General features: G+C 43.4%; 4 non-coding genes across 4 annotated transcripts; 2 read left to right on the forward strand and 2 right to left on the reverse strand.

The window, feature by feature from the left end:
• Window positions 1-74, reverse strand: Trnan-guu (transfer RNA asparagine (anticodon GUU)). Its single transcript has one exon. It is a non-coding gene; the product is annotated as a tRNA-Asn (tRNA).
• Window positions 75-191: 117 nt separating this feature from the next.
• Window positions 192-265, reverse strand: Trnan-guu (transfer RNA asparagine (anticodon GUU)). The gene has a single exon. It is a non-coding gene; the product is annotated as a tRNA-Asn (tRNA).
• A 21,679-nt stretch (window positions 266-21,944) lies between these two features.
• On the forward strand, window positions 21,945-22,018 carry Trnan-guu (transfer RNA asparagine (anticodon GUU)). Its single transcript has one exon. It is a non-coding gene; the product is annotated as a tRNA-Asn (tRNA).
• Window positions 22,019-22,105: 87 nt separating this feature from the next.
• Trnan-guu (transfer RNA asparagine (anticodon GUU)) lies at window positions 22,106-22,179 on the forward strand. Its single transcript has one exon. It is a non-coding gene; the product is annotated as a tRNA-Asn (tRNA).
• Window positions 22,180-22,339: the final 160 nt, after the last annotated feature.

Genomic DNA, 22,339 nt, shown 5'->3' on the forward strand with positions numbered 1-22,339 from the left:
CGTCCCTGGGTGGGCTCGAACCACCAACCTTTCGGTTAACAGCCGAACGCGCTAACCGATTGCGCCACAGAGACGACATGCGTTGACAACCTTCAGCAATGCTTTTTGTCTCGCGGTTGCTGTTGATGTCGATGTTGTTGACAGAATGGAAAAAATCTAAATCATGCGCTCCATGATTTTAAAAAGGACACCGTCCCTGGGTGGGCTCGAACCACCAACCTTTCGGTTAACAGCCGAACGCGCTAACCGATTGCGCCACAGAGACATGCGTTGACAACCTTCAGCAATGCTTTTTGTCTCGCGGTTGCTGTTATTGTCGCAGTCGCGGTTGCTGTTGATGTCGATGAAGGAGTTGCATATGGCGTTTCTGTTGATTTTACGGTTGCTGTTGGTGTTTGCGCCGCCCTGCGGATTATATAGAAGTTGATGCTGTGATTGGGCCTTTACGCTGATTTCCGAAGTGGGTTTGGCAAATTTCGGTGGAAGACTCTTCCATTAGGAACCTCATCAGTGTTGCAGGAACACTCTATAATCACATTAGGAAACTCACCAGTGTTGCATTCGTCATCCCGTGATCACTATAATCTGTTTTTCCTGCCGCCTAATTGTATTTAATTATATTTCCTTTTAAATCAAGCGGTCCGAGCAGATATCAATTACAGGTAAGTCCGGAGATTTACTCCTTTCCGCCATACAAACTTAATGACCAATAATGGTCAATTAAATCTTTGATACCATTTCATCCCGGCAGCCATCCCTCAGGGCAGCCTGGGATCTGTTTCGCACTATCTATTTTGACACGCGGCTATCCATCATGAGGCTAGCTCCGCGCTGTCGTAATGAACCGTGAAAGATGAAGACATCCACGTTTTCCGAGCCGTCGCTTCGCACAAGGTATGCGTTTGATCATCGTCAGGCTGTGGCAGTCATTAGGGAAACATTAATGGCAATGTCTGTCTTCATTTATCATCTTGGATGACTGGTTGCGAACACGGTGTGTAAGCAAGCATTATCTAATGCGGCGCAGGAACTCGCTGTCACATCGAATTCATCAATCACTACAGACCTGATCGGCTGGCTCGCGCGCAGGCGATATGGACATCTGTCACAATGAATTATTGTATCAATTATGATCAAAAGGGAAAGATAGAGCGGCTTTTTTGTGTATGCACATATAGGGTAATTTGAGAACTTTCAGAAATTGACAACTGAAAATACGCTGCTTTGTAGTGTCATTAGGCCGGTGCCTGTCGCTCGATAACGTGTCACCTCCGGAATGACTTTTTCCTCCTTGCTCATAAATATGATAAACCTGATTGGGTTGCTCCTGATGAATGATACGCTAACCCACAATGGCAGCCTATCCTAATCCGTCGTCACATGATCCGGTAGAAGACTGCGATCTCTCGTCGCAACCGGAGGTCAGGTGATGCGACCGGGAAGAGCGACGTTGGAGATTCTTTAACCAACGGGCAGAAGTAACCCGGCCAGTGCAGCCTTACATAGTGCGGAAACTTATGCACACCAATAATTATTATTTCTGTACCACTTGTCTTCTCTGTCATGATTATTGCTGTTCGTTATTTTGTGCTCATATATATTATGCAAAGTTCTTTAGAAAGATTATTCTGAGTGGATCTTGTGAACCCTACCGCCGTTAGGCTTGTCTTTGTATCCATCCACGGTATACCAGTCCGGCCCCAGATCTCCCGCAACCGATTTCATCTCGCCGACATAAAAAGGTGGGTTTTTGGTCACAAAGGTGTCGAAGATGAGTTCGGTAAACTTTCTAGAAGGGCCCTATCCACCGTTGCTTTCCCTGCAAACAACAGGCACATAAACTCGGTTTAAAGGGTATCATTGACCTTTTTCACTAGTATTGAAATTGCTTATGTCGGAGACCCTCCACTCTCTCGGCAATACTTTACTCATATAGATTCTTCTAATTTCAGAGAGCGCCACCATCAATCATGTCAAGCAGACCAAATTCAAATCAGAAAGTTAGAACCCTCGGGTCCCAGGGCAACCAACATTTGAAGCGAGTAAACCAGCATTAGATCGGGACGTCTTGCGGATGATGGATGGCCCAACTCCACTCGGGGAACATCTTCCCGACTCAAGTCCTTGGGGCTCACGAATGACAGGTACGACAGGAAAAAAACCCCTGAAGTTATTTGGGCATGGCCAAGGCTTTGCGAAAGAATCCCTGAATTAGATGCCAAGCTTCTGATGAGCGTGGCAGCGGCTGATAATACGGGTACACGGCGTTCCTACTTATCTGCTCATCTGTTCATCAATCAATCATGTCTATCATCTGCTGTGGTCGAGCAATTCCATTCCGACAATTAACTTCCAGCCCTGATACTTTAATCCAGTCGGCCATAGAAGGACAGTATCGCTGTCATACAAAATTTATAAGATGTCAAACACTTGTCAATTGAGTGACAGGAGATGCGTGGTGTGGTCATTACTTCTGCCAGTTGTCTCATGACCGTCCACTCGCCGCCACCTATGATTTATCACCCTGGCCTGTCATGCGGACGGGCGGGGGCATCACCGACGACCTCCGAAGGATATGGGTTTTAATTACCCAGGGGTTATGATATCCGTCAGGGTCAGGGAGACTAAGCAAAAATCAATGTATGGACACTTCGAGTGTGAATTGCGGCGGATTGGGAATATATGAGTAACAATGAATAAACATATCATTTCGTAGGAAGTTCAATGCTTTTCATATATTTCCTCTTATTATATTCAGGAAGCTAAAGCCCAAAATATATGTACGTCAATCTTCACTTTGATCGAATTGTTCAGAAAAATTATTTTTCCTCTTACTTCTTCTCCTGCAATCTGCTACTTATGTCTTCTTGTGTATTATATATTTTTGTATATACACTAGCTTTCTTCTGACTTTGTCCATCATCTTCTCTTCGTGGAGCAAATGGCTGGCGCCGGGGCTCATACCATAACAGCGCTTTAGAAATGACCTGACATTAAAGTTATTGAAAAGTCATAAGCTTTCCGACATATTGACAAAATATCCATCTGCTCTTCCGGACCTGCCAAAGCAATCTGATGAAGCAACAACAGTATGTCTGCCTCTTTGATATTGGCCGTCATCAATGATTGATCTTATCCTCGTAGAGAACCTCTTCATCTTCTTTATATGAAAGTGACGTGGATGTTTCCGTTTGGGGCTATTGAGACGGTCATTCAAAACCGATTATTGTGTCCTGTTGGTTAAATTGTTCGATAAGATTTTGAGTAATCGCCGCCAAGTTTTGATGATGGAGTGGCAAGGTTCAACCAATGACACATGACGGATGATTACGGCTCCGGGTAAGTAACTTTCCTCTAAGTCCGTCATGTCATCAACATAGAAGGCTCTGTGAACGTCATGTCATCCACATAGAATCTCTATGAACGTCATGTCATCCATATAGAATATCTGTGAACGTCATGTCATCCACATAAAATCTCTGCGAACCTCATGTCATCCACATAAAATCCCTGTGAACGCCATGTCATCCACGTAGAATCTCTGTGAACCTCATGTCATCCACATAAAATGCCTGTGAACGATCCACCCATGAAACAGCCATGGACATCTGCAATCCTCTTACAGAGTCCCAACACCCCCGAAAAACCATCATCAAATAGTACATCCCTGGGCATCATGCAGGCGTCTCGACGACTTTCAATAGTTTCCGAAAAGGATGCCACTGGGTTTTCGGCCATGTTTTAGATCGACCGCCATCTTTCATATATTTTTTCCGCTGATCCATTCCTATATCGGTGACATTCTGTGATGAGCCAGCTTGAAGGATCCAGCACGATTCGATATCTTGTTCCTGGCGGAACCTCGGAAGAATTCATCATTGTTCTTCGGCGCTGATGAAGCATACCTCCATCATTACCTGATCGTAAGCTGATTCCGGATAATTAATGGTCGACAATCTCCAGGAAGAATCCGGAGATTCGCCAAGAATCATAGCAGTCGTTATTGCGCATGATCTGTGGCCTAATAGCGGAAGCCCCAGGCTGCTCGAAAATGTCATCAATCGGCCATGATGGACGGGCGCGCGACCAAAACTTATGACCAAGCCCATTAATTTTCATCTACCATCCTATAATGAGATTATGGCGTACATTTCCAAAGCAGACGATACGACCAGCATTGGAACTCGCGCGGAAAATTAAGTGCCATTGGAACGTCATTTAAGTCACAATAAATTTTCTGTGATTAATCAAGAAAAGGGATTTTATGAGTAACAAGGGCTATAACACCGAAATGATTAAAATATTATTGCTCCCGCGAGAACGATAAACCCATGCGATAAATCACGAGATGTGGTCAAACCAAACTTTCTCGAGCGATTCTTGACAAATGCTTGATGTGCTGGCAGCGTTAATTGTTAGGGGAATGGGATAACTGTGATTTATGATAAAGGGACGAGAGGCGCTCATTTCTCATGGTTTATTTTCATTATCCGTGTCAGTTTTATGTCTACAAAAGATTCTTCCGAGACAACTTGGCGATAGCGTTGTTTCCTAGCAGCCTTGCCGCCTGGTTTATTGGCAAACCTTGTTCCCGATGGTGTCGTCCTTGCTAAAAAAAACTTAGCACTCAAATATCGTGCAAACAGAAAACTATGCAGATCCTGAATCCGAGGTTGTTTGCCTTGCTTCTTTCCCCCATTCTGTAATATCAGAGCCTCGACGAAGTTGGAGTAACAAAGGGTCGGCGTCGTGGAGTCAACAACTTGTGTGTTGATGCTTGGTCCATCAACGAGTTACCGGGAATCAGGCAAGTTCAATTCATGTGGATGAAAATCATTGCATTATTGCATAAACAATCCGTGTGATGAGGGTCAACGAAACTCGTCTTCAAGAGTAAACAAACTCTCACACTCTCATCGATTGGGTGTATTTAAGGAGCGATACAGAGGCCTGCTCTGTAAGGATGTGTATCGTTGACCTCATCACGCGGAGGAACAATCTGTTGGTCTCAAACAAACGTCCAGACCGCCATCTTGACAGGGATGGTGAAGCTGGTTGTCGATAAGAACATTCCTCTTAACAGCAGAAGAATTGGGATGTTTTGTCACAGTTTCTCGTTAGAACACCTGCAAAGCTTCAAGTAATGTTCGTCATGTCCCTGGAGTAACGTCTCGTTCGGCACGTTAACAAAATATTTCGAAAAATAGATTCTCTGAGGTTTTTACCTTTGGTGCAATGCATTATGAAACAACTCCCTGACGAGGAGCGACGTCTTATAACCTCCTTGTGTCCCAAGCCGCCGCCGGGTCAAAACCATTTATGTTTTCATATCGAATATTCCAGTCCCGAATGGACATCTTTCATGGTACAGCCAAATCCTAGCTTAGGGATGTCCAGTATGATAATACTAAACGTCTTACAAAGATGATGGATTGAACGTAATGGCTACAGTCCAAGCTCCCCAAATGGTCAGCTTGTAGCTTTTTGACATAAACGATGAGTTATCCTTGCACTTTATAAGCCGTGGCAGGCTTGGGTTATTGTGTGATAATGGAATAAGGGAAGACAATAAACCCGTGCTCTTGATGTCCAGCAATATGTCAGTGTGATCGATGGAGCATATTGCTGCTTGGAATGAGGATTGGTGGCTACTAGTCATCATAAAGACCGCCATCCCCATTAATTACAACAGAGCCTTCAATTAGGATCTAACTTGCATGGATGGGTTGGCGAATCCGACTTGGCAGCACGAAGATATACAAGGCACTTAATGAAGTGGCGTGTCAAAATGTTCTTATTCTGGTATATTTCATGTTCGGTAAGAGTAATTTGTATTCCAGGGGTGCCATCTTCGCCAGTTCCGGTCGCTGACAACACTTAGGTAATGACCTCTGGCGAGGGAACTCGCAACTAACTTGGTGCTGAAAGAAGACGGATCAAAAGGAAAACACAAAATTTGCCATTTTGCAGTTCTGCACATCGAATGATTGTGGTTATCTTTCTGGAAGATGTTCCTGTTTGAATCATAGAATTTGATAGGTTTTTTACCGGTATTCTTGTTGAATAAGTTGACATCATTGACGTGACAATGACAAAATCCGGTTGTAGTTTGTGATAAAATGAACATCATCAATCAACTTGAAGAAGATTTTGAGAGAAGAAATAGGAAACGAGCCAGACAACAAACCATTTGATCAATATGTGCACTGTAGAGGTTGTTATAAGCGCCCCATTTGTAACTCCGGGATTTAATCTTACCCAGTTTCTCTTAAGACTCTACGAGTATACATCAATATGAGGTCGAGATGAACATTGCTTCTGAAGCCACGTCATATGGTATTTGTTGCATACTTTATTGAAAGCCTCTTACAGTTGTTTCATCAAGGGAGTGGACAGGAAGAGCAAATTCATATTGTCACAATGCGTTACTTAATCTGCCAGGAACACGAGGCGAGCCTCATATAAAACCTCCTGAAACTTCACCCTCATCGGTAAATCTATTAGTAAGAAGTTACCAAAGCTAAAATATTCCACTCGCGGGCTAATAAAACATATAACAAAGTAAATGAATCTGGCTATTAGAAAATTTGATCATCAGAGAATCCTCGTAAACGCGATTACGATCAAAGAGGTCCACATTTGTCTTGCGCGGGAGCTCGGGGACTGAGAGCCCACAACAAGGGTAATCTCGTTTCCCTGTAGCCACAGGGGTAAAACTGCGGCAAGATTCAGTGAAATAAACCGTCAGGGCTAATGGCAAGGAGGATGTCCATTGGGCATGACAGATTGGCAGGGGACGGATGGGAAGAATTCAGTTACCAGTAAAGCGACCGCCATTCACTTTCTCGACGTCGTCTGCCAATTGTTGTCACTCTCGTCTGCTCCCCAAGGCAGTTGAAACCGGATTTCGACGCCATTTTGAAGTTAATCTTCCGGTAGTTTGGCACGATTCTTCATTATTTTCGGCAAAAACTTTCAATAGTGGCATCCCGCCTTATATTTCAAAGCATTCTTTGTGAAAAAAAAGATTTTATGTCATTTCATCTTTCATTTTGTTTGTGCCAGAGGTGAGATTATTATTGAAAAGAACAAAATGAAACTCCATTACCAGGCTTGATCAAAGCATTATTTGAAGTGCTACCTCATCTCCTAGCTGAAGTGGAATTCACATTCTCAACGTAAAATACTTGAAAGAGAGTTTTTTTATGACACCTTTAATCTTCTGAAATAATTTGCAAATAATCCGAGGTGTTCCTTTGTGAAAATATGGGAAGTGATTTTGCCAATAATCATGTTAAAGGCAATAAAGGAAATGCATTTCTTGTCAGTTTTTGCATGAGAACTTTAATTTTATCTTGTTCCTCGAAACTTTAGCAGAAAACAGTTATTTGTAAAAGCTTGTCCGCTCTGAAAAACGTCGCATCAGTTGTACACGCATCGGATGGCCCAGAATTTATTATTGGTCAAGACAACCGTGAACACCAATGGATGTTGCAGCAAGTCATCGAAAGTCAGCCTGGCGTTTTCTGGCAAAATCAAACTTTTGCCCACAGGAAGACGATTCCATCGACCTAAAAGCATGGCCTATCATCTACGAGACGTCCAAGTCCGTTCGATCCAGCGTTAAGGGCATGAAAACACTCCCCTACCCTTGACCAACAAGACACCAGAGTAGTTCGTTAAGACAGCCGTTAGCACCCTGACATGATTCAACCAGACAACGCTAAGTCAGGTTTCCTTTTTCTTGACCAGTGCAAAAAAGGAGAGTGACAGCTTCTCCACTGAGATTCGAATCCAATGACCCTCTGCTTTAGCCCCGCTATTTTGCTGATCCTTTTTGGAAAGGCCAATATCTGGCTGTCAGTGTGCATCTTGCTTTGTGGCCATGAATGTTTCAGCTGGGAGCACACAGAGAAAAATATCCACGAAATCATCTGTCAGAGGTCTTTAAATCCTATATAGACAGAAAAAGTAACGCTTCTTATTTAAAGTCGATGTTCCTTATATAATGATATTATGACTGTCCCTTGTTCGCACAAGAGAACCCTCCCTGCTTCTCAGCTCTCTAGCGTAGGCAGTCTCGACGACAAATGCTGTAATTATTCACATTTATTCAAAATCAGAAACGAATTAAAAATGAATTATAATGTACAATTTCGAGGCGGATGTACATGACTCATGTGCTTGCCGCTGTTCCATCGTTGATGACATATTAACTACGGTTTAAGGGGTCACTGTCTTCCTAATTTATTATCCCGTACATGATAAGATCACCGTCATCGAGAGCCAATCATGAAATGTACTTCATTGCCGGCATCACCTTCTGCACCGAGGAAATAATTAGAGCCGCCATCTTGAAATCACGTGAGGTTGGTTTGACCTTGAAGGCAAAATGGAAGGTCAGGAGTGGAAAAGAACCTAGAAAGCTATTGGAAGCACAGAGAACGGAACCCCAAAGGTCCTTGGACCAAAATTCATTTTGCGTTTGTGCTTACACTTCTCAGAGCTTCAATGAGCAACTTTTAGGAGATGTTCATTCAATGAGAAATGAGTGTAAACATCAAGATGGTGGCCTATACAGGGAGCTATTTGTCAAAGTTTGTGCATACTTATTTTAAGACCATTTTGAGTGCAGTCATTTGCCCACTGAGCATGTTAAAACCAAGGAGAATTTAATACCATAGCAAGTCAGGAAACTCACAAAGGATCGCTGCGTCAATGAACATAACGACCTCACAAACATGGAATTATTTATGATATACGATGATCTAGGGTCACCCTTATTCACTTAATGAGCGCAGTATTAAGTGGTGATGATGATAGATTGAATAAATACACTAATTAGGAACATGAATTCTGAATACGATATATCAGAGTAATCATCTAAAAATGATTCAGACATGTCAGATATAAACTTTAGAGTGCGTTCGTTATTTCATAACTTTATTTTATGCAATAGAGGATTCCACTGACGGGGGAGAAAGGGGTATTTGTTGACAAATTTGGGTTGAACAGTGGAAGAAGAAACTGGAGCCACTCGCGAAAAGACAAGGCAACCTCTCTACTGACCTAGAAGCTGTTCTCCAAATACACTCTAGTCTTTGCGTTATCAGATATCTACTCGCCAAATGCTTTTTCGTCGTGACCGTTTACATAATATCTGGCTCTCCAAATGCATTGTTGTCTTTACCGTCATTACATATTTGGCTCTCCCAAAGAGTTACTGTTATCTGACTCTCCAAGTCTATAATCTACGATGTATATACAGACAATATACTCTTTTAGTTTACTTCTAACCAACTGAACATGAAATATAACCAGCTTGTTGTATTCTGACATTGACAAAACACAGGTCTGAATGCGTCAGTTCATATTTGCAAACGCCAATCACTCATTTTGATATATCACATTATCGATTTGAATGAAGTGTAATTATCAGATGTTAAAAACACGACAAAGTCACATTCATTTTCCATGACATTCCCTTCTGAATCAGGTAGGTGTAGTTTCTGGACTCCTTTGTTCTCGGTGGTTGGTCCCAAGAATATGAAATTTCAATATTTCAAACGCAGACCAGCCCCACGCGCGACTGATCCCGGCAAACTTGGTATTTGTCAAAACCATCAAAATGCCACGTAGATATTAGATGAATATTATAAAATGATTGACGAGCCCCAGTTCCGAACTTGACGGGTTTAATTGCCTTTATAAAGCGAGAATGATAAATGATAAAGAATTAAGGGTTTAATAATTTATTGCACAATTCTCTATGATAGATGACTGCGAATAAAGAGCATCATAATTCACCTCACATTCGCTCAACTGGCAGTTATTACTGGGAAATACGTAGCGTAATTACTAGCGATAAAACCCCTCGTACCACTTTTCCCATTCACTGCTCCTCGTTTAAACCAATGACAAGTTAATTTATGACTATGCTGTTTTACTTTCAAATTTTTCCGGGCGATCTGGCTTACAGACCCCCAGTGAACAACTAATCATTTCTCAGATGGCCGTAGAAATTAAGGTCCATGTCAACTTAAATTTACTGGCGATTCTCCTGGGCGAGATGACATCAATAAACATGGAAATATAAGAGCTATTGCGGATTCGGAAGCATCCTTAAAGCGACAAGCTGGGTGTGAGATATGTTGTTTTTCTTTCAAAAATTACTTCTAGCTGGACCCTGATTTCTCCAAACAGGCTACTTGACTAATCACTAAACTGCAAGTAACAGTGCACCAGAACGAAATGTAACCGTAGGCTTACCTGAAATTCACAAGCCATGTCCAAAACCGCCTCGCAATCCAAGCGAGGAGGCTTACCTGAACTGGAAATTCACAAGCCATGTCCAAAACCGTCTCGCAATCCAAGCGAGGAGGCTTACCTGAAATTCACAAGCCATGTCCAAAACCGTCTCGCAATCCAAGCGAGGAGGCTTACCTGAAATTCACAAGCCATGTCCAAAACCGCCTCGCAATCCAAGCGAAAAACATTTATTAGATGTCACCTTTGGTGTTGTGATACATGTGACGGCGCACGGTGGCGGGCAGGGGTATTAACCTCCTAACTAACGCCTAAGTTGTCCCTTTAATATATCCTACAGGACTCCACTTATGAGATGTTGTAAAACACATTTGCATAACCTGGCAGATTTCCTCACGAATTCCCATTAATATTCAAGCCGCGAATCGCTTCCAGAAGAGGGCGGTACACTTTTGTTCCGGCAGGATGTGTTCAGTGATATTTGTCATCTTGGCAGGTGCAGTCAAGCCATTTGTCCTAAGGAGCGCATATATCATATGAGGCTAGCCCATAAAACCCTCTGGATGACTTTCATTTGAGCTCCTAACTACCACATTTGCTTCTTGTCAAAACTAAGTGAGAATCTGTCAAAAGAATGTTCTTATTTGTTAATGTACCGTCTAGATCAAAACTGGGGGTGATGTATAAGCGTGATGGCATCATCGATCATATTAACAAATAGGTGGACTCATCTTCGTCTGTTTTACTGTTCTTTTCCAGAAAATGGACAGAATCATAAAGAGGTGAAAATGTCCTTCAAAATGGCCGCCGTGATTGATAATCGCGTGGTGCGACTCCTATTAGCCAACCCAAGAATAACTTTCTCGAGAAGGAGAGGTAGGCTCGAGACCAATCTTCTCACTACCCCTTTGCGGAGTCTCAAATTTTGGTTTGGCCCAACTCAAAAAGAAATAGATCCGGGTTTGGTTGTGGAGGGTAGCGGATCTGCATTCCGTAGTCCCCATTTAAGTAACAGAATGTCATTACAAGTGGGAGTGACACTAAGTGCGGAATGTCCATGTTAGAGACGTCACAAGGCGATAACGTCTCCAGTAACTGATGACCATCAACAACGCTAGCCAAATCGCAATCTGAGATTGTCCAATCTAAATGTTAGCAACAAGATGGAGCGATTAGGAGATCTATCGTTTCCTGTAGTCAATACTTTACATCATCATCTATTTGATTCACATGGGGAAGGAGCAATAACAGTTTATCAATTATCACCCCATCACTACTAATGGGCCTTGCCTACAAAATGACGCCGTTTGGCAGGTGTCTACCAAAGCCTAATGGTGCTCAATCGCCGACAAGATTCGCACAAACAGAAACAAATCGCTGCGCACTTTTCTTGACAATGGCGCTTTACCAATTCTTTATTTGATAGGTTTCGTGCCCTGGTGAAATTTGTCCCGACATTCGGCGTGGAGGGGACCATAGGCTGGCGATTGTGGGTCGAATTGGAAGTCTTCATGTGTTTGGGCCTGGGTTGTATATAGTTTCGATGTTAATTGTGAGATAGGACCCCTATCGGCCACGGTGTGTAACTTAATCTGACCTACCCCGTGCATGTAATCAGGGGAGGGTCAAAACAGGCGAAAGGTACACAGCGTGTTACATGTAAATGCCGGGAAAATTCGATCATTTTTTTCCAGCTGATTACCATTTGGCATATCGACATAAGACAACTCCTTCCTTGTGACATTGCTATACACTGTCTCTTGATTTATCCTACTTAGCCTCGCTAGGAAATAGGGACGGTGATGAACAATTTGCACTGGTGGATCTATCAGTCATTCTAACACCGTATACCCTATAAATCACCAGGCATACAAATCACTCCCTGTGTTACTAATGCAAACACCTGGGCCATAGTGTATCATCTTGTTTCTCCTAACTAGCCAATATAACCACCTTATAGCCCGTGAGCAAATACCTTGCCCAATCGACCTGTCTCAGTTAGCCAATTTATCTTCCTGCCCCTGGTCACTTTCCATTATTCCTCAGCAACGATCCCTCTCTTCCTAACTAGAGTCAACGTTGGTCAGACACTTAGGGGACGTAAGGAGATCAGTGACTATGTATCATCAATCTTTGTTCTCCGATTAGTATGCTTAACTGATGTCCGGGGTCTGCCTCCGGTCTTGGGATGGTCGGGTAATTTCGCTAGCATCCTCCCCATGATCTATGCTGCCATGGGTTCTTAGGAAGTACTTGTTTTGGATAGCAATGACTGGACTGTTCTCTTGCATCCTCCTCATGATCTTCGCTCCTGTGCGAACCGAGGAAGCTACTGGTTGTGGAGAGCAATGACTGGACTATTCTCTTGCATCCTCCCCATGATCTTTGCTCCTGTGCGAACCGAGGAGGCTACTGTTTGGGAAGAGCAATGACTGGACTGTTCTCTTGCATCCTCCCCATGATCTTTGCTCCTGTGCGAACCGAGGAAGCTACTGTTTGGGAAGAGCAATGACGGGACTGTTCTCTTGCATCCTCCCCATGATCTTTGCTCCTGTGCGAACCGAGGAAGCTACTGTTTGGGAAGAGCAATGACTGGACTGTTCTCTTGCATCCTCCCCATGATCTTTGCTCCTGTGCGAACCGAGGAAGCTACTGTTTGGGAAGAGCAATGACGGGACTGTTCTATTTAATCCTCCCTCGATCTATGCTCAAATGGGATTTTTCGGGAGACCAATGGGTGGACAGTTCTATTGCATCCTCCCCATCTGCTCTGCTACCAAGGGTACCAAGCTACTGGTACGGGAGAGCAATGACTGGACTGTTCCTTTGCATCCTCCCCATGATCTATGCTCCTGTGCGAACCGAGGCTACTGGTTGTGGAGAGCAATGACTGGACTGTTCCTTTGCATCCTCCCAATGATCTATGCTCCCATGGGTATCGAGGAACCCACTGGTCCGGGAGAGCAATGGGTGGAGATTTCTACTGGACTGTTCCCATGTCAAAAAGACACCCATCAAAGTTAGATGAAAATGTGATAGACGTTGCATTTTCTACAATTATACAATGTTCTCTCTTTGCCATCATCTTACCGCTATTGCAATAAGTCCAATACGCTGCCTCGTTAACGGGACTTGACCATGGTGGAGCATTGTGTGAAGATGTTTGACTCGGTTCCAATAAGATAAGCGATATCTTTCATTTGCCAGTTCCTTGTCAGTGAGGTGTAGAGGAATCACGCTCTTTCTTTGAGCTATGGCAATTAATGGTAATGAGAAGATGACCTCATACCATTAGATCACTGCCAGCAATCTCTTATGTTGTGAGTGGAATCTTTCAATGGATAAAGCCTTCTTTCCTATACTAATAGCCTATCGAGAGAGAACATCATGCCAAGACATGGCTCCATCGTCTCAGGGCAGCTATCAATCAACTTGATCATCGTGACCATCGATCTCAAGCGACCTCTCACCTTAGAATCTCACTGATGATGGGTCAGCAAATGTTTTTACCATCCCCAAGATCCGAGACGCGAAGTCAATTTTGTCAAGAAACGCATCCATCATGCAGGGGTCCCTGGGTTATTCGGTTCTTTGATGCTTTTTTTTCTCTGATATGGCTTTAGGAGGTGGCGCTGTCTCAGCAAGGTACCGACGACGATCAGTCCAGGCCGTTGTACTTCCTCATTGCATTCCACCGGGTCAAGCAGAATGTTACTAGTAAAACTTCCAGTCTTAGTGACCAATCAGCAGCCCCCAATTCTGCTTCCTGCGCTGCAGAAACATGATTCCGAGTGTCTGATTTGCCAAAATACGACGGGAGATCATTATGGTTCTACTGCTCCTGAGGAAAAAGTGACAAATCCTTCCAAAACCGTCCATCAGCATCTACCGATAATAGCACCCAGGGCGGTTCATACCAGAGGATTATAACCGCTTTTTTGTGGAGCCCTGCCCGAGACAAGTCATCCCCTCCGCACAGCCATCCATCAGTCACGACGCCCGCGGCCGAGTGCGGAGCCGCCTCCAGCACTCGCCGCAGGGCAAACGACTCGCCCATCCATCCGTTGATGATTTAATAGCGTTGGTTAGAATGGGAAAGATTGGAGTTAATTTCACACCATCTTGTGAAGTTAAGGCTGAATTGTTTAATCAATGACTATTGGGTATCCCTGTTGGGAGTGACAGCGATCTTCTCAATTATCTATTTAGCTATTAGGGTTCGTAGCCATAAGCAGATGGGTTGTGAAATTGGCAGGCGGGGCCGGAGGACTTTCTGAAAGCTACGTGAAGAGGCAGCAGCTTTTGAAGTTTGCTTGATCTGAGTGTTGCACGCGGGTATACATACCCTTAGGCATTACCATGATGTGGTAGACGGCGACAGCACTTAATCACAGAACTTTGGGATTGACGTAGGTGCATGGGAAATGATCATAGCAAAGGTCGTCTTATCTAATGTTTTGGTCAAAAAAAGCTCTAATACCGTCAATATCTATTGAGTTGGCCTGCCAAAACTGTAATCAAGGTAATTTCTTTATTGAGAATGTGTGTGCCTCCGTTATGTAAGTTTCAAGGTCAAATAGTATCATCCGAAAGACCCTGCATCTGCACCCTATTCTTATCGCAAACCAGCACCGTGCACAACTAGCTTCCCAAAATGGCCGCTACGCAGCCATCTTGGAATTCGGTTTCGCGCAAACTACACAATGCATTGCACCACTGATCTCATTTTTCCGGCGGTGTACATCGTGATAACCCGAGGTTTCTTTCTAGGTTTCTTGGTGAGCACCCTTAAACCGCACCGCATTCAATGTGAGGGATGAGAGGTGATGTTGATGCTGATGCTGCTGACGCCAGGATAATGAATGTGGCACGCCACTCGACATTCAAATTCTTTGATAGATACATGTAAGCCTACAGAAAGTATCAAGACGAAACAAAGACAAAATCTCACAATAACGGAAACCACAGAATATCCTGTCATTATTACTGATATTGAGTACCTATCTTTGTCATTAAATCAAGGCGTATTAATCTTCATAAAACCAGGCTAATTACAGCCATACATTATTATGAAGACGGGTGATTATTGCTTGTCAGGGGATCTTCATTAACCTGTCGTCTGCTGAACAAGTAATGGACACTGGTCACATGATTGCGTGACTGCGTCCAATTGGATAGGACGCACCACCACCGGTGGCCAGTGAGTGGACAACCGTCTTCTTATCTGAAAGGAAATGTCGACTTATGACGAACTGTCCTGACCACAGCATTAAGACTAAACTTAATAACTTGGTAGCTCACATTCAGGTGGACAACCTCACGACCCGCCCTATGGAAGTGACATTGCAAAAGGGAGCTCCTTCTGAAACGCATTCGAGATGCGATTGTAGAGAGTAAAATTGACAATAGCGGGCGTTTTGGGATTTTCTTCCGGAAATGACCACATTTTGTCCATCTTTGATTCTGAGGATTCTTCGCCAACACCAGTTGAGTTTCCAAGTGGTGGGCAGATTCAACCAAAAGTGACTAGTGTTTACATGTATATTTCTTCTCTTTTCTATGGTTAGCATATCTTATTAGCCGTCTCCGCTATGCAGCTCCATTTCAAAGGTTGTTGGCAGCTTGGGGTTCAGCTGACGTGTTCACGACTTCAAAGGGCCAATATATCCTAACGCCACCGGGGTCAAAATCCGATACCATAACATAAAAAAAGTTGAGAGACGTGTCAGTAATTTATGTTTGGTGTAGGTACACCACTTGGAGGTTGCGCTGCTTCCCTTACCAAGTTCGCTCCATTTTCGCGATAAATAATGACTATCGCAAATTCGGGAACTTGAAGTTCGTAAGCTCGGGAAGAAAGGGGAAAAGGAGTTCAGTGTGAGAAGAATGGAAAAGGAACACTCGGGTTCCATGACGCCCATCACGTGGTCGAACGGAAGACACCGCCAGAGGTTCGAGCGCCGAGACCCGCCCAACAAATCTGCTGTTCATGGCGAAAGATGGCTTCGATATCAAAGCAGACGTGTCGCTCGGAGCAACCAGGGGGCAGGTTACACCCATTTGACACATTATGGACGAAAACAAAGGAGCTATCCCTGGTGAAATTCATTGAAATATTGTCGGTCGAATGTTGCGCCGTGTGGTCTCCCGACCCAGGCGAAGCGGACAGCTTAAAAGTCTATTACGATCATCTTAAATCACTGTGATTGGCAAAAACATCAAAGGTAGATGATTACCCTGTCGCCTGAGGTCAGATGTCATGTTATTTTCTCCGCTATACTGGTGATCAAAGCACTAATTCAGCCGGCATTATTGCGATAATTTACACCGTGCGACGCCTGAAGGAATCTAAAAATCTGCCGCCGACCTATGTCCTGTGTTGGGTTAGATTTCAGGATAAAACCATAATGTCATTAGTTTTTTGTCGACATGCTAGGAAAGTAAGCCCATGACCGAAACCTGTAAAATAATTAACCGGCGCCGGTCCCCTTCACAATATTTTTGCGCGCTTGCACTTCTTCCGCACACCTGACCACGCATATGAAGCAAAAGAACCCGGACTACTTTTTCACAAACAAGAATTTGATTGACGCTAATGTGACGTCACAAGACAATCGCATCAGCGAAGCTTTTTACCAATTTTCCTCTCGAAAACGAAGTTTGTGTTTTCGCTTCTTGTGTTGACGTGTCACGGAAACAAAGGCATCAAAGTTGTGATGAATATGAAGGGTGACAGGATATATCAGTGCTCCGCGCTGTCATCGTAAAATGCTCGATTCTGCTTTGGGGTTTGTCCGTGCAGTCAAGCGGACATGATCTGCCATGACAATGGGGGAAAGGCGCCGCGAGAAAGGGAAATTCTCGCGGATCAATTGCAGGTTTCTAGTGGCTGGAAGTGTGTTATCACAAAGGAAAATAATTACTCTTCTTCGCACACCTATAAATTTCGTATGAAGAAGAAAGTTGTTGAACTACTTCAGAAACAAAAGCTATACCGTTCCGTCTGCTCCCTCTGAAAAGATTTTTAAAAGATATCATGATTACACAATGGTAAACAATCATATTTACGAGGTAAACGATAACTTCACAATGGTAAACGATGATTTTATAACCCCAACATTCTACATCGCATATGTATATGTATTTATAATGGAAATTGAAGTGCCAAACTTTGGGTGAAATGCGTGAAAGTGAATCCTACCGTTGCCCAAGGGTTCAAGTCAAATTATCCTCAAATGGCGGCCAAGATTCAAGACAAAGGACAAAATCCATCTCGAAATGTAATTTTCAATATCTCAGTGTAATTACTGAGAATCAAATCATTCGCTTGAACCAGCGTCCAAGCGAATCCCCAGCCCAATCAATCCGAAAATAATTCGCAACATTGTCAAAATCGTGAAATCAGAGAACCCATATTTTGACAAGCAGGGGTATCATTAATCCGCTACGCTGGTAATTAGCATAAAAATAATTTGCACTCACTCCTTTTTAGAGCATGTAAAAAGATACTACTAAATTACACCGCCCATCCGCGGTGGAAAAACAACAGAGAAACATGACAGATGCACAAGCGTTGCACAAAGGTGTCATTTTATAATTACTTCCTACAATATTTCTTTTGAAACGTTTACTTCAAAGCTAAGTGGTTCCCCCGGGTTGGGAAGTGTGAGTGAAGTGTTAAACGCCGACAACAAAAACTAAGCTATTGTTCCGGCGATCACGAAAAGAACGCTGGTTGGTTTATCTCCAAGCTATCCGCATCAAAAGGCTTCTTTGTGTCTTTAGTATCAAAACAAAATTTGAGATTTAGATATTTTTCATTAGGTTTTGAAATTTAACAAACGTGCTGACTGAAAAGCTGTCGTACAGTTACAACTTTCATCTTATTTCAATACTGACAGGAAAAAATGACACGATTGGTTTATTTCAATAGCAGTGTCAGTCAGTCAATTTCATTTTATCTTAATACGTGACACTTTAAACAGTCTCAATTCCCGTTTTCACGGAGAGATTGGTTTGTCCAACTTTGATTCAAAGGCTGTTTAAAGCGTGTCTTCTCCGTCAATTATACGAAATCAATTATAGTTCCTCGATGGAAAACATTTCCTTGCTCTCATTGCCAAAAATCTGCTCTTTTCTTTCATTTGCAGTGTTTTTCACATTTACACATAAAATGGCAAATGTGCCACTCACCGGAAGTCTAACCCAGGTACCTGCACTAGCGATCCGGACTGGGTGGCTTCCGATTGGCCAATAAAAGTTAAAAAAAATGTTACTCGAGTACAAAGCTGTTTGTTCTCTTGATGTCGTGTATCATTACTTTGTCAAACAGAACGAAATCATTTTGTAATATTCCATCTACAAAACTCTGTTTCCCTCCACTCGTCAGATGATAGTCACGTTTCCTCTTCCAACCGACGCCCTTGGGGAAGCAGTCAGCGCAATTTGAAGAGTTGACCCCGTATCCTCACCACTCCATCAGCGTCTCCTCAGCGCTCACAGCTACAGGCGTTCACAGCCAGTTATGACAGCCCATCTTAGTTTGACATGTTCTCCGTGTTTGAACTGTCCATTAGAAGGTGCAAAATTGACACATGCCGTGGAGAATACGTCCAAATGTGTAGAGGGGTGTAAAAATTAATTACCGGGAAAACTCGTGGGTCGTCGTTGGCGCGGCTGGCCGCAAGCTCCCTTCGCCTCTCACATCATCAATCAGGGATAGCACCTCCGAGGTGTCGGCCTCTCACGATTGGGAATCACTTGGTCGTCAGCCGGTGATAGACCCTGGTGTGATTACCCTCGAATAAGAACAGAATGTCATTAGTCCTGCTCGTAAAAGACTTTATTGCTGGTTACTCACTTGTATGGCCGTGTCATGACACGAGCGAAGACTGGGCGTCAGCGGTCACTGTCCATGTCTGACCATCTGGGTTCTCGTCGGGCTATTAACGCACTTCCTCCACCAAATCCAATCTTACAACAGAAAATCATATTTGAACAATCAAATGTACATGTAGAAGCTCGCAGATTTGGTCTGCGATAGTTGCAATGATCATTCTGCCAATCTCAGCCCATGAACCATCACAAAGATGAGACTATGCTGGCATGATCTTTCAGAAAGTATCAGGTATGACATAAAAACTAAACATGTGGAATCACGTTGCAGAACTGATGAGAATGAACGGTTTTGGTAAGCTAAGGAAAATATTCGTTGATCGAGTCTATAGACACAGTGGACAGGGAGTACAAACTCGAGTTCCGAGGAAAGCATATTACATAGTATACCGCGTTTTATGAAGAGGAATATCGCGGCCGTTCATCTAAAAAAGACCTTCTAGCTTTCCTCATGCCTTTTCAAAAGAAAATCCTGACGTGCATGGGCACATGCCTCTCCTTAATTTGGGTCCGCAAGTCAAGGACTTAACGTCAAATTGGTCGTGTCCACATTACAGAAAACAACTTTGCACCGCGAAAAATGCAGTTTTTCACCCATAACTGCGGCATCTGTGTCCAGTAAGGCAAAGTGATTGAGCTATTTTCAAGTTGCAAATTGTCACAGTCCTCCGCGTAGTGAGTAAGTGTCACTTTTTGTCAAAGACTTGCTGTCGCCGTGTAGAAGAAAACGTGTCTTTGTCACATGCTATTTTTGCAGCTAAGATGCCAAAGAAGTATTGCTTGGCCAGAGACGCTTTGGCTAATTTGGAAAGGATAAACGGTTTCGTTTGGAAGAGTATTATAGGATAAATGAGACCTGGTTCTGACTACCAAATGGACCGCAAAAACCGGCTTCCCGGCCTGTACCTGCGTATATTTGTAAGCTGATGCTGCATTCTTGAAACTGCCTCACTGCCGTGGACAGCGTTCCAAGCATCGTCACGACAGAGCCCCGTATCCGTTTGCACGAGTAAAGTATGAATTGAACTGGGTGTCGGCGCTTAGGATTTTGATTCTTTGGTCGAGCCCGTTTTTCAGTCTGTTTTGAGCAATAGAACTTTTATTGGTCTTCATGAACTATTGTTGTTCTTTATGAATACTTAAACATCATTGTTGAACACATCTAATGTAAGAGCAGGAATGCCGGTGAAACTCCTCCGTAAAAACAAGTCTCCGGTTCGAAAACAACTCGCGGCCATTAGCACTATCGTATATCCAGCCCGCGCCAACTGGAAGTCTTGGTTCGCACATCAAAGCTAAACCCGTCAGAATAACCTCCTTGACAAAGATTGGATGTGAATATATGTTGACAGTGATTTGATTCGATTTGATATGTCAACGCCGTCTCTGGTACACAGACCTGCTTCGAAATGTAATTTATATTCAAAGCCTGTGCCTCTGGAAATACTGTATATCACTGAATGATATTTTCATAATTGGTTAAAATGTGTTTGGCAGCGTCTGCGGTGAGCTTCAAAGGGTTGTCAATAAGATAATACCATATTATTTGAAGGATGTCATTTGAGGTGCCCCAAGGTTCGAGCATCAAGTTGTAATCTTATAACGAGACTTGAACAGTTCTTCAACGAGTTATAATGAACTTTGATGGAAAGACATTTTGAAGAATTCCATTGTCGCTTTCTATCACTCTGTATTTATCGCGTTGGAGAGCGGAAGGCAAGAATGCGTGCTTTACAATTTGTCATTTTTGGTCGGGGAATAAACAATATGGGTGTGACTTTAACAATTCGCCCACTCTTTTCAAAGCGACTGAGGAGATTGGATACAGCGACGCATTACCAAAGAACTGACCATTTTTTTCCTCCTTTCTCTCGCCTCTCCATCTCAAAGGTCGATTGAAGAAACTGAAGTCTAGGATCAAAAGCAAAGACAAAAAGCCCAATCTCGATTCCGCGTCGTAAAAAAGCCACTTTGCGACGTGAAAAATTGCCACCTCTGGCTGGCGAATCTCCTTCCACTATGGAAGGTACCCTTGGCACGACAGTGGCACCAAGTCTTTCATGTTGGCAGTTTCACCGCAAGGAGCTTCAGCTTCCCCAGACTCTCAATTGGCTTAATCACTTAAATGCACGTACCGTTTGATGCAATTATACCTTCTGGAATTTTCCCCTGCGTTAATTTTTCGAATTTGACAAGCCGCTTTGATCTAGTCGTGCCCTAGGATCGGATAACAATATGAAATTAATCCTTACGGCGTTCTGATTTAAGTTAGGGCCACCTTGAGTAGATTCAAGGAGCCTTCTACGTCGTATGGTGATGAGCTGATTATCAGCTAAACCAAGAGTGCACTGCGCAGTCGCGTCCTTTTTTCCGGTGCGTGTTTTTGTAGCTCAAGTCAATCTAACTTTCTGGAGAGCAGCTAATGCGGTTCTAATGATTTTTTATTTGTTCAGTGATTGTTTTAAACCAGTACCGAACTCTCAAAATGCATTTGTCAGATAAAACTTCACGAAACAAACTTAAGGCCGCCATATTATGACAGCCCTCGCAGCAGATCTCAGTGACAAGAATCTGATTTGCTGCCATAAATAAGACGTCATCAAAATATCTGAGCGAAGTCGTGCATGTAAGCAACTGCGCACCCGGCTTGATGAACCCGGTTGTCATGAAATCACATATATCATAGAGAGATTCCGCCGTAATTCCACAACGGTCTGTAATTTTTGTTCATTCAAATCGGGGACCAGAATGCCAGGTCAAACTGTTTTAACCCAAGCATCGAAGTCTCTGTGGCGCAATCGGTTAGCGCGTTCGGCTGTTAACCGAAAGGTTGGTGGTTCGAGCCCACCCAGGGACGACGGTTCTTGGTTTTTTCTCTCACTTTCCCTTTTCCCTTTATTTTGCCCAAGAACACTTGAAAAACTGTTCTAACCCAAGCATCGAAGTCTCTGTGGCGCAATCGGTTAGCGCGTTCGGCTGTTAACCGAAAGGTTGGTGGTTCGAGCCCACCCAGGGACGACGGCTCTTGGTTTTTTCTCTCACTTTCCCCTTTCCCTTTATTTTGCCCAGCAATATGGTGTATTTCTTTATCTCTTATTGTTCTGCAGACACGTCATTATATCTATATATCATCAGTCGAATTTCACATTCCGATTTATCGGCGTTTTGCGGCTTAAAT

Source organism: Lineus longissimus, chromosome 1, assembly GCF_910592395.1.
Source record: "Lineus longissimus chromosome 1, tnLinLong1.2, whole genome shotgun sequence".
In the NCBI taxonomy this organism is placed as follows: Eukaryota; Metazoa; Nemertea; class Pilidiophora; order Heteronemertea; family Lineidae; genus Lineus; species Lineus longissimus.